The sequence below is a fragment of the Zootermopsis nevadensis genome, unplaced genomic scaffold (assembly GCF_977971745.1).
Source record: "Zootermopsis nevadensis isolate Lab colony 2312 unplaced genomic scaffold, Znev_1.0 Znev_ptg000004l, whole genome shotgun sequence".
Taxonomy (NCBI): Eukaryota; Metazoa; Arthropoda; class Insecta; order Blattodea; family Termopsidae; genus Zootermopsis; species Zootermopsis nevadensis.
Window position 1 is genome coordinate 2,598,078 of NW_028259136.1, and position 12,795 is coordinate 2,610,872.

The 12,795-nt window shown below is 38.6% G+C and overlaps 1 protein-coding gene and 1 long non-coding RNA gene across 2 annotated transcripts in view; one reads left to right on the forward strand and one right to left on the reverse strand.

Annotated features, from left to right (window-relative positions):
- The window catches only part of LOC147874817 (uncharacterized), a 66,853-nt gene extending 60,103 nt beyond the window's left edge, over positions 1–6,750 (forward strand). The window contains exons 2-3 of the long non-coding RNA XR_002542204.2: positions 2,741–2,862; positions 5,079–6,750. This is a non-coding gene — a long non-coding RNA (uncharacterized LOC147874817). The remainder of the gene's footprint in view (positions 1–2,740; positions 2,863–5,078) is intronic.
- Positions 1–8,571, reverse strand: part of sona (sol narae metalloprotease) — a 103,394-nt gene extending 94,823 nt beyond the window's left edge. The window contains exon 1 of the mRNA XM_022058311.2: positions 7,525–8,571. The gene's annotated coding sequence lies outside the window, so the exon portion shown is untranslated. The remainder of the gene's footprint in view (positions 1–7,524) is intronic.
- Between the last annotated feature and the right edge of the window lie 4,224 nt (positions 8,572–12,795).

Sequence of the window (12,795 nt, forward strand, 5' to 3'; positions counted from 1 at the left end):
TTACACTTAAAGTTACGCAGAAGATTGGATTAATTCGATTAAACTTAATTAGCCTTTCCTTTCTTCTTTTTACATCCTTGTTATTCCTTTCAACGACAGAAACTGGATAAACCAACTTCAGAAGATCTGCTATTGAAAGACTGAAACACTCAAACGGTTTACTGCACAATAGGCCTGTACAGAATTATCCAAACCCGTTCTATGTTAGTTTGAAATTCGCACTGGTTCTGATGTTTATTTTCAGTACTAGTTAATTATTATTTATAATATATCAGTGTTATGATAATGTAATATAAATCCGCGAAATTTAAAGTATTTGAAAAAGTTAGTAGGCTATGGTGTGTTAGGTACTGACTCAAATTTTTTTCTGTGACGCCAATAGGCACCTTAAGTCGAAACTATGAACGGAAATTCTGCCAGGTATTTGGTTAACAGCGTAGTATTCAATAGAAGACAGTAGACTTTGTCCAGTCTCTCTTTTGGAGTTGTTTGCACTGTCAGTTAATATATTATGAACAAGATGGCGCTCACAAAGGTCAAACAAGACCATTGTGCTTACCGGAAACACATTATGCCTGATAGTAATTATCTCTAAAGGTAATTTTACAGTAGCGAGTGAAAGTAAAATGCTGAATGATTGCCTTAAGTTCTAGCTGTGTCCAACTGTACTCATTGTTTTAACTGTTAATTACCTGCAGCTGAACTATGACTGTTCCCCAGTTGTGCTCGTGACTTTGTGAAAGTGCTGTGACGCTCACCATAGGACAATTCCTTTACATTCGTCTATGAAGTTAATGTCACGTGTCTGTTTATATTAAAATCAATTTACATAGTACAAACACAGCCAGTTTTGCTTATATCTCTTTGTACAGCCGAATTCAAGTCTATTATCAATAAATAAGCCTTTGCCACAGACCTATTCTCTTCCAAGCTTCCAAATTCTCCACTAAACAGCCCTTTTGTTTTAATGTGGTATTATCTAACTTATATAAATCGTCATTAAATAAGCCACAAGCCGAAGTAATTTTAATTTTAATATACTAATGGTATTTTATACATGAAAAATTCTTTAATTTATTACTAGTCTGGAGGACGTTGAACAGAATTCCAGTGTGTTATACTGAAAACCATCGATAAATGTAAACAGCCAAACCAAGGTTCTTTCTTAGAAAACGGTAAACAAATTACACTGATAATTGTCTATGCAAAGTATGATACTTCAGACATGTCCTTTACAACAACAATTCCTTTAGCTGTTTCATGAATAATAAAATGCCGTGAGACAACCCAATTTAATATGTTACATAGTTTAATTACAAACTTGGAATGTTTTACTGCAGAACCTGTTCACGTGCGGAACTCAGTAGGTATCTGTGGACACGATTTTGAGCCTCTTCAGTCCATTTCACATTTCCAATGCCCATTCTATGATCCCAGTTCTTTCTATCTTCCAATACTTTCGCTTTCCTAGAGTCCCAGCCACAATGCCGTATCGTTTATATTCCTCCATCCGAATTACATCTGCTTCGTGTTTGCGAGGTTGCACGTTCAGATGTCTTTCCAGAGACCGGTTAAACAAAGTAATGGTTTCCTAATTCTCGCCAATCAGATGTCGGGATAGCTCAAGAAACGACCACTTCCTTCCATATCCTTTCCATTTCATTACCATTCAGAGCAGCTAAACGCGTTGTTTAGTAAACAAAGAATACATTAAAATTTGCCGATCATCTGTAGTTATGAGTAATCGTTCAGCATCTTTTCAAGATGTGGAGCAGAATTCTCCGTCTCTTTCTGTTTCTTGCTTCTTTGTCTTTTTTGTTTTATTGTTTCTTCACCGCGATTGCCCACACGTGAACATGCGCCTTCTCCACGACAGAGAAAGTTGTTTGTGCTAGCTTTTGTTTTCAATTCGCTTTTAAGCCGTAGAACAATGTACGGAGAATGGGATATTGACAGGTGATGGGCTTACCCGACACCATTAATCGCTAGAATAAAAGTACAAAAAAACATGTCAGTATGACAGCAAATCACCTGAACCCGGGAGTAGAGTCAACTCCCGAAACGTCATCTTGCACATTTAATATATCTCAACAATCGATAACGTCCACCAGAATTACGACGTAAAGAATCAACAGCTAACAGAAACCTTTTGATTGTTAGAGAAAGCCTTTCGTCAGTCTCTTGACTATTGCTGCTTACTTTCTTTGGGACAAATACGAATGTTGACCGGATGGGAGAGCTTCTGGGGCCATTCGGCCTCAGGTTACAATAAAGGTATTTCCTTGCATCTGATACGCTCACTAAAGTAGGCCCATGCTGAGAGAACAAGACATTAACTTGATAGGCCCAATGTCACAGGGCCTCGAACGCTTGAGCTGTCCCTTGGATTTCTAAAGGGCTAGAAAGACGGTCGCCCTTGTGACTGATCTTATGTGCCTTCATCTTGAGCATCTAAGTAATTAAACATTTGTCCAATCCAGTGCATGTATTTGAATATCATTTCAAAGTCGTATTGAATGTTTGAAGTGTATCTGACATCCAGCAGGCTGAAATTTCTCATGGTAGGACCAGAAGTTTAAACGCCGCTAATTTTAAGGAATATTACTGTAACGCAGTTCAAATTTTATGGCCGACTTCAGCACGATATATTCAGATATTTTCTTATTTTAGCCATTATAGTGACAGATTTCCAAGTCGGCTCCCGACCAAATTCTGCATGTTTCTTTCTTGTTTTCCTCAGTTGAGCTGTATGTCCAGTCAATCTTCACCTTCTGGTCAGATCAGCCTGACACAAATCAGTCTTTCGACGCCGACTTTCACTTCTGGGATGACTCGCCACAAGAAGATGTGCCTAACCGCAAGGTAGTAAGTGATCTTTTGCTTCGTTTGTGTTGTTCGTCTGTTAAATTACAGGAATGAAGCATGGCCTTTTGTAATATGCAAATTTTTTCTACCAACTGTCAGGTGTCTTTAAAAATTGCTTGGCTGTAATGTGTTCCTGGATTTAACGTTCCTGCGAGATCTTGTGTTTGATATGATACGTCTCACAGAAAAAACAGCCTGTATCTTTGTACTAGGAATAGAACGTAATGCAAATGTTCACGTTATTTAGTTCAAGTCTCAAAGTGACTGCATGGTATAGAACCTTAATTAATCAGTAAATATATATATTCAGATATTCAGAAGATCCCTTGTTACATTGCCCTAAAAAGGCTTAGCACGAGTATTAAAATATCCTGCCACTGGGCCATGCTCATTTCATATCTACCGAACATATTTAGGATTCATTTTTATAGTATTCTTCCATTTACGCCTAGGTCTGCTAAGAGTTCTTCTTACTTCAGTTATAAGACTACACGGTGTGGCAGTCTAGAATACTGGACACTCGCCAACGTGTAAACATCCAATTCCCATATAAACTATAATAATTTAGACGGTAATTTTTAGTAGAACACCGATGTAAAAAAATGGACGCAAAGTTTAAGTTAAACCACTTGAAATCGAAGCTATTGTAAAATGATATATAATAATTATTGAAGCTGCCTGTATAAACATGCACGAAACATCCCACAGAATGAAAAGGAACTTTTAAAGATTCGTAATATAATTGCTAGCGAAGGGGTATTAAAATTGTATCGCAGGGCTACTCCTTAGGTCTGTCCGTAGTGGCTGTGGGCCATTTGTAAGAGCCTGTGGCAGTGTTTTTAAATTTCTGTTACGTAATTTTCCCCTTCATAAATTTTGCTGTTGTAACAACCCATATGTTTTACCTGTGGACACACGTAGGTGTAAACTGACACTAAAAGTTGTTACATTGCTACCTCGTATATTGCTCTAAGTTTGCTGATTAAACACAGTGACAGTTACAAGTAGAATTCCACTCCTGATCTGCACGACAGCTTGTCTTCTCATGAACTGGAGAGTACGTAATGGAAGTTATACATCTACCACTTTATGCCCGTTAAATCCTTGTCCGTGTGCATTATGTATAATAAATGCAGTGTATATCATGGTCCTTCACATGGAATTCTTCTTATACCCTTTTCTCTCCTACGTAGCATAGACGCCTCCTTTACGAGGTTTCATATCGAGTTTTAGACATTTCACAGGGACTTCTTGGACGAGTGATCAGATGTCTGTCTACTTTTCACGATCTATGGAATTTGAATCCAGGCCTGCTCAGGTTGTGTATTCGCGAAATATCTAAACGGTTTAATAAACATGTGGTAGTTACCAGTGGATGTAAGAAATTCATGCGGAACCTCTTGGAAAGTGAATATTTTGTGAAACGAGAATGAGTTTCGTGGAACAGATTCTTTAGGAGCTAATAGTCGCTCAGTCAGTTACGATCCAGTACCGTGTACACAGGAGTACCACCGTATTTCGAAAGAGATTGGAGTGTACTAACTAGTATGGGCTACTATGAAACCAGCGAATTCTGCAGTCAGTAACGATCTATATGCAAATCTAGAGACTGGAATAAAGCACGAAAATAAATTTACGTTTTTATGATATTCTTTTTATTTACCAGCTCCACAAAAAAATTACTTTCTTCAAGTTGTCAACTGCCGGTAAGTTCCGTAACGATGGAACAGCAGCGCCTTGTTGAATGGCGACAGAGCAGAACTCTCTCCGACAGTAACGTATAACGATCCATTCCCACGCACAAGGAACGGTTTCTATAGAAGTGACATTTCATTACGGGTTACAGTTAATACCGTTGTCTTGCGTAAGGAGAATAAATGCCCAACAGTTTTTATATCATTACAAACTCTAATGTTTCATAAAGCTTGTGCCAGTTCTTTGGCATAAAGGGTGTAGTCATGTCTAACGGTTGCGGTACAAGAGAATGGTGTGGGTTTTTATTAACAGTCATTTCCATGTAGAGGAAAATGTTGTGTGGTTTGGGAGGAGATGCCTGTCGACTTATGAAGGAAAGGAGACAACTTCCTTCTTTGCTGTCATCCCACCATTGTTTACGTCTAATTCTGTTGTAGTTTTGTGCCGTTACATAATCATAGTCAAAGCCGGATATGAGGTTTTCACGGCGGATTAGTCGAAATATGTCTGTCTTCTAGATGGATGCAGCAAGGACCTCTTCTACCAGACTATACGGTGCTACAACCCAGAAGACAGCCATCTTCACAGTAATAGCAGTCTCAGGTTACGGCTCGAGTTTCTCGTAGACAGAGAATTAATATTTAAGTTCAGGGAAAGGCAATGAAGTGCCGATGTTTTATAGCTGATACATCACTGATTATCCCTAAACGTTTCTAATCTAACTAACCCTCTTGGGAAGAGTCCTTTTTGAGAACCTAATAGTTAGTCAAAAAGTTCCCAGCTTTTCATGAAACCCAAAGGTTTATTGCGGCATTCATAAGAGCTGGACACTGGTCCTCATCCAGAAATAGGTTAATCCAGTTCACACCCTGCCACCTTATTTATTTTAGATTCAGTTAAATATTATCTTCCCAACTCCTAGTTTTTCTAAATATCTCTTTTCTCCTGGTTTTCTTACCAGAACTTTTTTTATGTATTTTCATCTCTCTAGTGCGTGCTACATGTCCTGCCAATTTCCTCCTTCTTAAACTTGTTTTTGGTATCATATTAAAGGATCTGTATATAGTACTATGGTATTAAATGAAGCCTGCATGTCGAAAACCTTCGGAATCTTAAAAGTGTACCTCATCAACGATTGATGAGGTACACTTCTAACACTTTTAACAGCCATAAGAATTGTGTTTACAATTAGAGAAGGATTTCTCGGTCTCCAGAGCAATCATGAACCAACTGCCCTCACATGAAGAAAGTTAGCTTGCAGTAGGGTGTTTCGTAACCATGATGATTTACTTAACAAAAGAAATCTGATCTAGTATTTTTAAAATTAATATGAAAATTATGCACGTATTCCTCCGTACACAACCCGCGCCCACAACAGCTTTGTCAAATTAAGCAACACGTGGCGAGGCGTGTCTGCTGTGCGATTACATGTCGATACTGAAAAAGTCGCGTCTCGCTGTATGTAGAGTGCGTCCCTGTCGCTGAATACACAATGAAACAATGAACGCCTTTTGTGAGTGTGGTTATGTAACAGGGCGATCCTACCCTTGTTGCTTGTGTGCTGTGTAATATGTAACTGTAAACGTCTCGTTCTGCGATGTTGCAACTTAGAAGACGAACATCGACATATTCACGACCTTAGAAGCCTCAAATCTGTTTACTCCAATTGTTGGTGGTTAGTTCAGCTGCTGTAATACCTCATATATGTGCACAGAGAGCCAAATGTCGGACATTTTGTGACAGGAGAAAACTGAGAAACATTTTCCAACATGTTGGAGTGATTTTCAAATTATCAGACTCGAAATCTCTAATTCCGTGCGGGCACCCTCATCTGTGTGCTTGTGTGCGTAGAATTTTATTCATTTTCGCGTGTTATGTGAAATTTGTTAGATCACGCAGAACAGTTGCCTAGATTCTGGTCAGGTTATGTTCTGCTTTCTAAGTGTTATTTTCACAAAGTGGTTATATAAAATGAACGCGTATGGGGAGGGCGTGTCTTTCTGGTCCCATATTCATCTCCGAAACTATTCAACAAATTTCGGTAAAATTTAGTATATAAATTTAATTCGTATCGGTCCAATATAATAACATTGGTTTCCAAGAGGCCGATATCAGGCTTACTAATTTTTTAACAATCCATTGTACTTAGCATATGTATATAGCATGAAATATAAGTCTGTATGTACAAGATCTACAACTCTTATCGATGTTTATCGCTTTGTTTTCGACACTATGTGATCTTGTAGGTGTTTACCAGACTTTCGGAGGACTGTATTGCCTCCATCTTTAGGGTGCTACTTAGTAATTATCCAATCTCACGTCACAGATTCGGCAAGAGATTCAGTAAAGAATTTGCGACGTAGATTCCCTTCAGATACTTGACTCTATATTGCGAGGGTAACAAGAACCTTGTACTTTAGTAATCTATTTCTATGTAAAAAGTAAAGTAAAGTTTGTCCCACTATACGCCATGTAGGCGTTTGGGGTGAGAGGAGGTATAGCTCCTCTCTTCCTTGACCTCGGCACTAGATGGGGGTGAGTGGTCAGCATCACGCCCCGGCCGGCTTTACCCCCGGGAAAGGACCCCGGTACCCATTGTAGAGGAGGCTGGGTGGGCCCCAGAGCCGGTCTGGATGCAGAGGCTAGAGGAAAAATCCTGCCCCCATCGGGGATCGAACCCCGGTCGTCCAGCCCGTAGCTAGTCACTATACTGACTGAGCTATAGATTCAGAGTTATGGCAGAGTATGGTAACTCGAGCTTCCTTCTGTCACCATATTAATTATTTTTATGAAATTTTAAAGTTCTTTACGAACAAATCAGAACAAAGTTTCCTATATTTGTGTATTTCGAGAAAATGGGTTGTTTCTTCAGACAAATTAAATTTTGTTAACGTTATTTCATAATTCAACAGAACAGTCGAATATGTAACTTAAACATAGTGGTTAGATACTGTATACACTTACCTGGATTAAGATTTCTTCATTATAGACTTTAGTCGGATTTTCAAATTTGATGTTATGGTAAATGTTTACGAAGCGGAATCAGTAGAAGTCACAAGGAAGGATGGCGGCCGTAGATATCTTATGACGTTGCTTGATCCCACTTTCACTTGTTTAATGCGTTTTGCTTTTATTTGACCGATTAATGTTTATTAATATCATTCCATTTTAATTAATCCTCTTCCTTTCGTTTGCGAACTTAAGTTTCTTGAAAAACTAAGAGTATGCAGTATTTTGTTTTAATTCTGTCGAAAATTCCATTTGTTAAATGACCGTAATCTGGACAAATAAGTTTGAATGTGTTTTCTGTCTGGACCACTGTATAAGTCAAATCAACATAACCTCAAACGATTTAGTTTTTTTTTCTGTTTTACTGACATTGAAAGTAGTAGCTATTAATGTCTGTCAGTTATTACAGCCGCTTTGTGTGTCTTGTTACTGTGATAGCTGGTAAAGTAAAATGTCTCTGTGATTATCGTTATTTTAAGAGTTTTTTTTAGAAAATAAAACTACGTTACGTTTCCATCATGTCTCTTCAAGTTGAAAATTTCTCGAAGGAATGTGACTTATAACATTGTCGCTTCAAACCAATATAATAAACTTTTCGTATGACTAGAAACAAATCACATTTGTGTTTCCAAATTTAACTTAAAATAAATGTGTTTAATATCAAAATCATTCGTTCAGAAAGAAGGCGTCCTTCCACTATAATCCAATTAATTGTGTAGTCTTGTTATTTTCTTCCGACGCTGCGAGATGGTTCTTATGTATAGATGTCCTCCTCAAGATGGACGATACGCCATGTTTTCAAGAGCAGCTTGTAACTGTCACTGAAGCGGGTTTTAAAAACCGTTATCTGTCACACACGCAACAATGTGATGGCACTTTTTATCCATGGCAAGTATTAATACTTACTTAAATCACACATAACATAACTGTCTTGCATCGAGTCTTGCGTTAGCTGTGGACGAGTTCAGAAGCTGTGAGGTGTCACTGGTTCGCTCAGCAAGAGGAGACTAAACAAAAGTTGAAAGTTCTCAATAATCTAGGGAAGCGAGTGAATGTTCATGTGAGAGCAAAAGTAATGGGGGCTTCAAGCTTATTCCCCGCTACTCTTGCAACTTCTGCTTCCAGGCCAGAAAGAGAGAGTGACGTTACTACACGTTGCGAAAACGTAGCACCGTTTTCACTTCTCTTTAAACAAAAACTTTTCACGTTATACAAGGAAAAACATGACGAAGGCAATGTTTCCTAAATTAAATACATTGTTTTCATGAAAGACTGCCTAACTATTTATTGAATGTGGTAACACTAAACAATAAAACAAATGGTGACTTACAAATAAATAACAGTGTATTTTTTTTAAGATGACTGTCTTCTGGGATGTTATACTGTGTTATTATTATTTAGTGTTCTGTCTGACGACAGGTCCATATGAACAGGATCCTTCCATCCTTTTCTCGGACTGGGACCTGTTCATATACGTTCTTGGCAGATGATCCAGAAGTGATTTGCCATTGCCTTCTTCTGTGTGTGAATGGGATGTCACGGAGAAACCGGGGAAGCCCCCGGAGGAGAATTCCGTGTTGTCTAGACCACGGCCTTGCCCAACACAAGTTATAAATTCGGGCACCGCCGGGAATCGAACCCGAGACCCCAGGATTACAAGGCCAGCGTTCTAACCGCTAGACCACCGTGGCTGTTATACTGTGTAGTCTGGTATAAATTTGCTGACGTTTCAGAGGTGCCCCCTGCCTTTTAAATTGAGAAAGTAAGCTCATCTAAAACGTCGGTCAGTTCCTACCAGACTACACGGTGCGACTTCCCTAGAAGACAGTAATTTCAGAAAAAAATCCGCATTCGAGAGTTGAATTATTGTTGAGGCTTTCAAGTTAGGTGATATTTTCGTACTGTTTTGTATTACATAACATAAGAACTGAAATGTCTTCATTATTTGTTATAAGTAAAGAATGTCTTATTTGTTTGGAAAAGAATGCCCAGATTTTATTTGCAACAAAGACTACTTTTATGAACGCTATGAACATATTTATCCTTCCTCCATCTACCTCTATTCAGCAGAGATCTTGAGAAGCTGAGAGTAGTTTAGCCGGTCAACTGGTCAAGAAGTTCCTCGTCTATTACGGAATCCGAAAATTAATTCTAATCTTCACAAAAAGCAGTCACCTCATCCCTATCCAAATTCAGATTAATCCATTCTACACCCTCACACGCTACTTCCTTTTCATCAAATGTTAGCATCCTTCAGCTCCGTCTTCTTCCCTTCAGTTCATCCCTCCACGTGTGTTGTTCCATGATCTATTTGCCACTGGCATAATTTTCTTATAGACTGAGAAATGGCAAATTCCCGTATCCCTGGAATTTTTTATGAAGTAATGGATACAAAATGTGTGGATGCGATGAATATACCAGTTTTTACATTTCCTGTCATATTAAAATCGTAGAGAACTATAGGATTGTAAGTGACATTGCACACATCATTTAGAGGTCATAGATATGTCAAGGTCATGTGAAGGTCACAATATATACTCAGTGACTGATTTGGGTTGGGATAGATTGCGTTAGGTTAGGTTAGGATAGGTTAGGTTGCGTTACGTTAGGTTAGCTTGATTGGGTGCCGCTGAAATATCGGATTTATATTTTGCCCATATTTTGTCGCCCTCACATCTTCCGAACTGTAGGTATCAGAGTGATTATTCTCATGTCACGTTGAGGTCACTGTTAGGCCAAGGACAAGACAAGTTCACGAAAATATCCGCCCAGTAGTTTGATGATTACAGACCTCTAAATATTTCAAGATCATATCAAGGTCGTTTCTCTTTTATCTGCCGAACTGTAAGTAACTTATTTATCACATTCATGAAAATTTGAGGTCACAGAAAGGTCAAATCCATGGGAAGTCCACCACAACGTTACACCAAGGGTTTTCCAGATAGAAGCTTCCAAAATATTCAAGGTCTTTTCTGGATAATTTTTTCCTACCCTTATTTCTGCCGAACCGTGCTCATCTGTGTTACCAAACTCATGTCAATTTGAGTTCACGCATAAGGTAAGGCCATGTCAAGGTCACGAAAAGATCAGCCAAAGGGTTTCCAGGGTGGACGCTTCTAAAATTTTCAAGGTCATCTCAAAGTCGTTTTCTCTCATGCTTATTTCCGCCAAACTGTAAATATCTTGTTGCCCATATTCATATCATTTAGTTGTCAAGGACAGGTCACTATCATGTCGAGGTGCCGGCCAAATCGGCATAAGGGTTTGCTCGATACACCTTTCTAAATTTTAGTGGTTGTATTTGGTTAGGTTGGGTTAGGTTAGGTTTATTTACGTTAGGTTAGGGTGCTTTGGGTTATGTTAGATTAGTTTAATTTAGGTCAGGCCAGTATGTGTTGGATTAAGTTAGGTTACTTGATATCTGTGCAAATACCTTATTGCCCATATTAATAACATTTATTTGTCAAAGACAGGTCACTGTCATGTCAAGTTCCCGACCAAATCGGCCTAAGGGTTTGTTTCATACAACCTTCTACATTTTTAGTGGTCATATTTGGTTCCTAAAGTAACCTAACTTAAACCAAAGAACCCTATCCTAACCTAACTTAACACAACCTAATTCATTGGCACCATTTCTGCGATTATGTTGTATGCCTTTGTATCGGTCAGATCACTATCGGAGCATTTGAAATTTCAAGGTTATTTAAACGACATCCGAATTTGTGGAGAACCGTTGACCTGGTAAAGGCCAAGGTCATTTATAGGTCAGTACATCATTAAGTCAACATTATATCAAGGTGGGGCCTGTGCCAGTCGAATGGTGTGACGAATGGACGCGTTTCCAAATTTTCAAGGACATTCGAATTTTTGGAGAACAGTTTGCCTGGGAAAGGCCAAGGTCATATCGAAGTCGAGCCATGGTTACGTCTGGGTCCTGTCAGGATCACAGCAGTGTCAGTCTAAGTCTGTACCTAATAGAGGCGTTTTAAATTTCAAGGTCATTCCAAGGACATATTTGTCACCTTGACGTGGTGGGAAGGCTCAGTAATTCCAATAATTTGGATGACCAGAAGAAAGGGTTAAATCAATGTGCAGTCCGTCAGGGTGTAGGTAGGTTGTATCACTCAAAACGCACAGATAAACATCCAGCAGGTAGAGAAGAAGATGCAAGAACTTCTTCTGACGTGGGTGAGAACATAGTAATGCCCTGCATGGAAGGTAATGGTTATAGTAGGAGAATTGTACCAGCATAAAATTTAGTACAGTAATTTACGGTTTAGTAAAAAAAATGGTGCAATAACCTAGACCCATAAAGTCTAACACGGAATGTAAACATGGCAATGTAATAAATACCACTACCGCCGAATTATTAGTAATGTTTACGTATTGTCATTTCTGTATCATCTGATAGAAATGTAGTTCTTAGAATACGCAGATCTACTGATTGAAGTACAGACCATGTGAAATGTGAAGGGAAATACGATACGTATATTTCTTTGTGCAAATGCAAGATGCTTATGACTATTTCAGAAGTATTTAGATAGCATCTCTCGTAAACACTTCAGCGTAGAACTACAAAAGACGTAATTAGGAAGATTATAACGTAACAACGGACAGACACCTTGTAACAGTGTGAAAGTAATAATATTGATAATTTAACGGTCTTTAGGGATTGCTTTATATCGTCTTGTTCAGTCATCGTCAGATGCCGGTTATTCTGAGAACCATATGGATCCATTATTTAATTGCGACAGACATGACGAGTTAATGCAAATGTCTATGCCTTGTGCATTGTAACGCTTCGTGGAAATTACACAAGATATCGTGTTCCTCCGAAAGTTCGGTATTACCCATAAGTCCACACGTCATTACAACCCAAAAGTCAAACATCGACGTCCTAACGCAGTGAGAAGGCCAGATCTCATTGTAGCAAGTGAATACACATGGCACCACTTAGTGGATACTGTTCTATATATATAAAAAAACATGCTAATCGAATACCGTAATTCCGGTATGGTGCTGTAGGACAGTGACCAAATATATATTCGATCATTGTTCTACATCTGTTGGGGAATAAATAAAACAGGATAGAGTGTCCTTGTTCGTGGGAACAATAGAACGGAAGGTTTCAACACTCGCTGAGTCCTGTTGAATAAATTTCTGTATGTGTAATAGCATATAATTGTTACTGTGCGATCATTTTACGAACGTCGGTAAACTTCTACC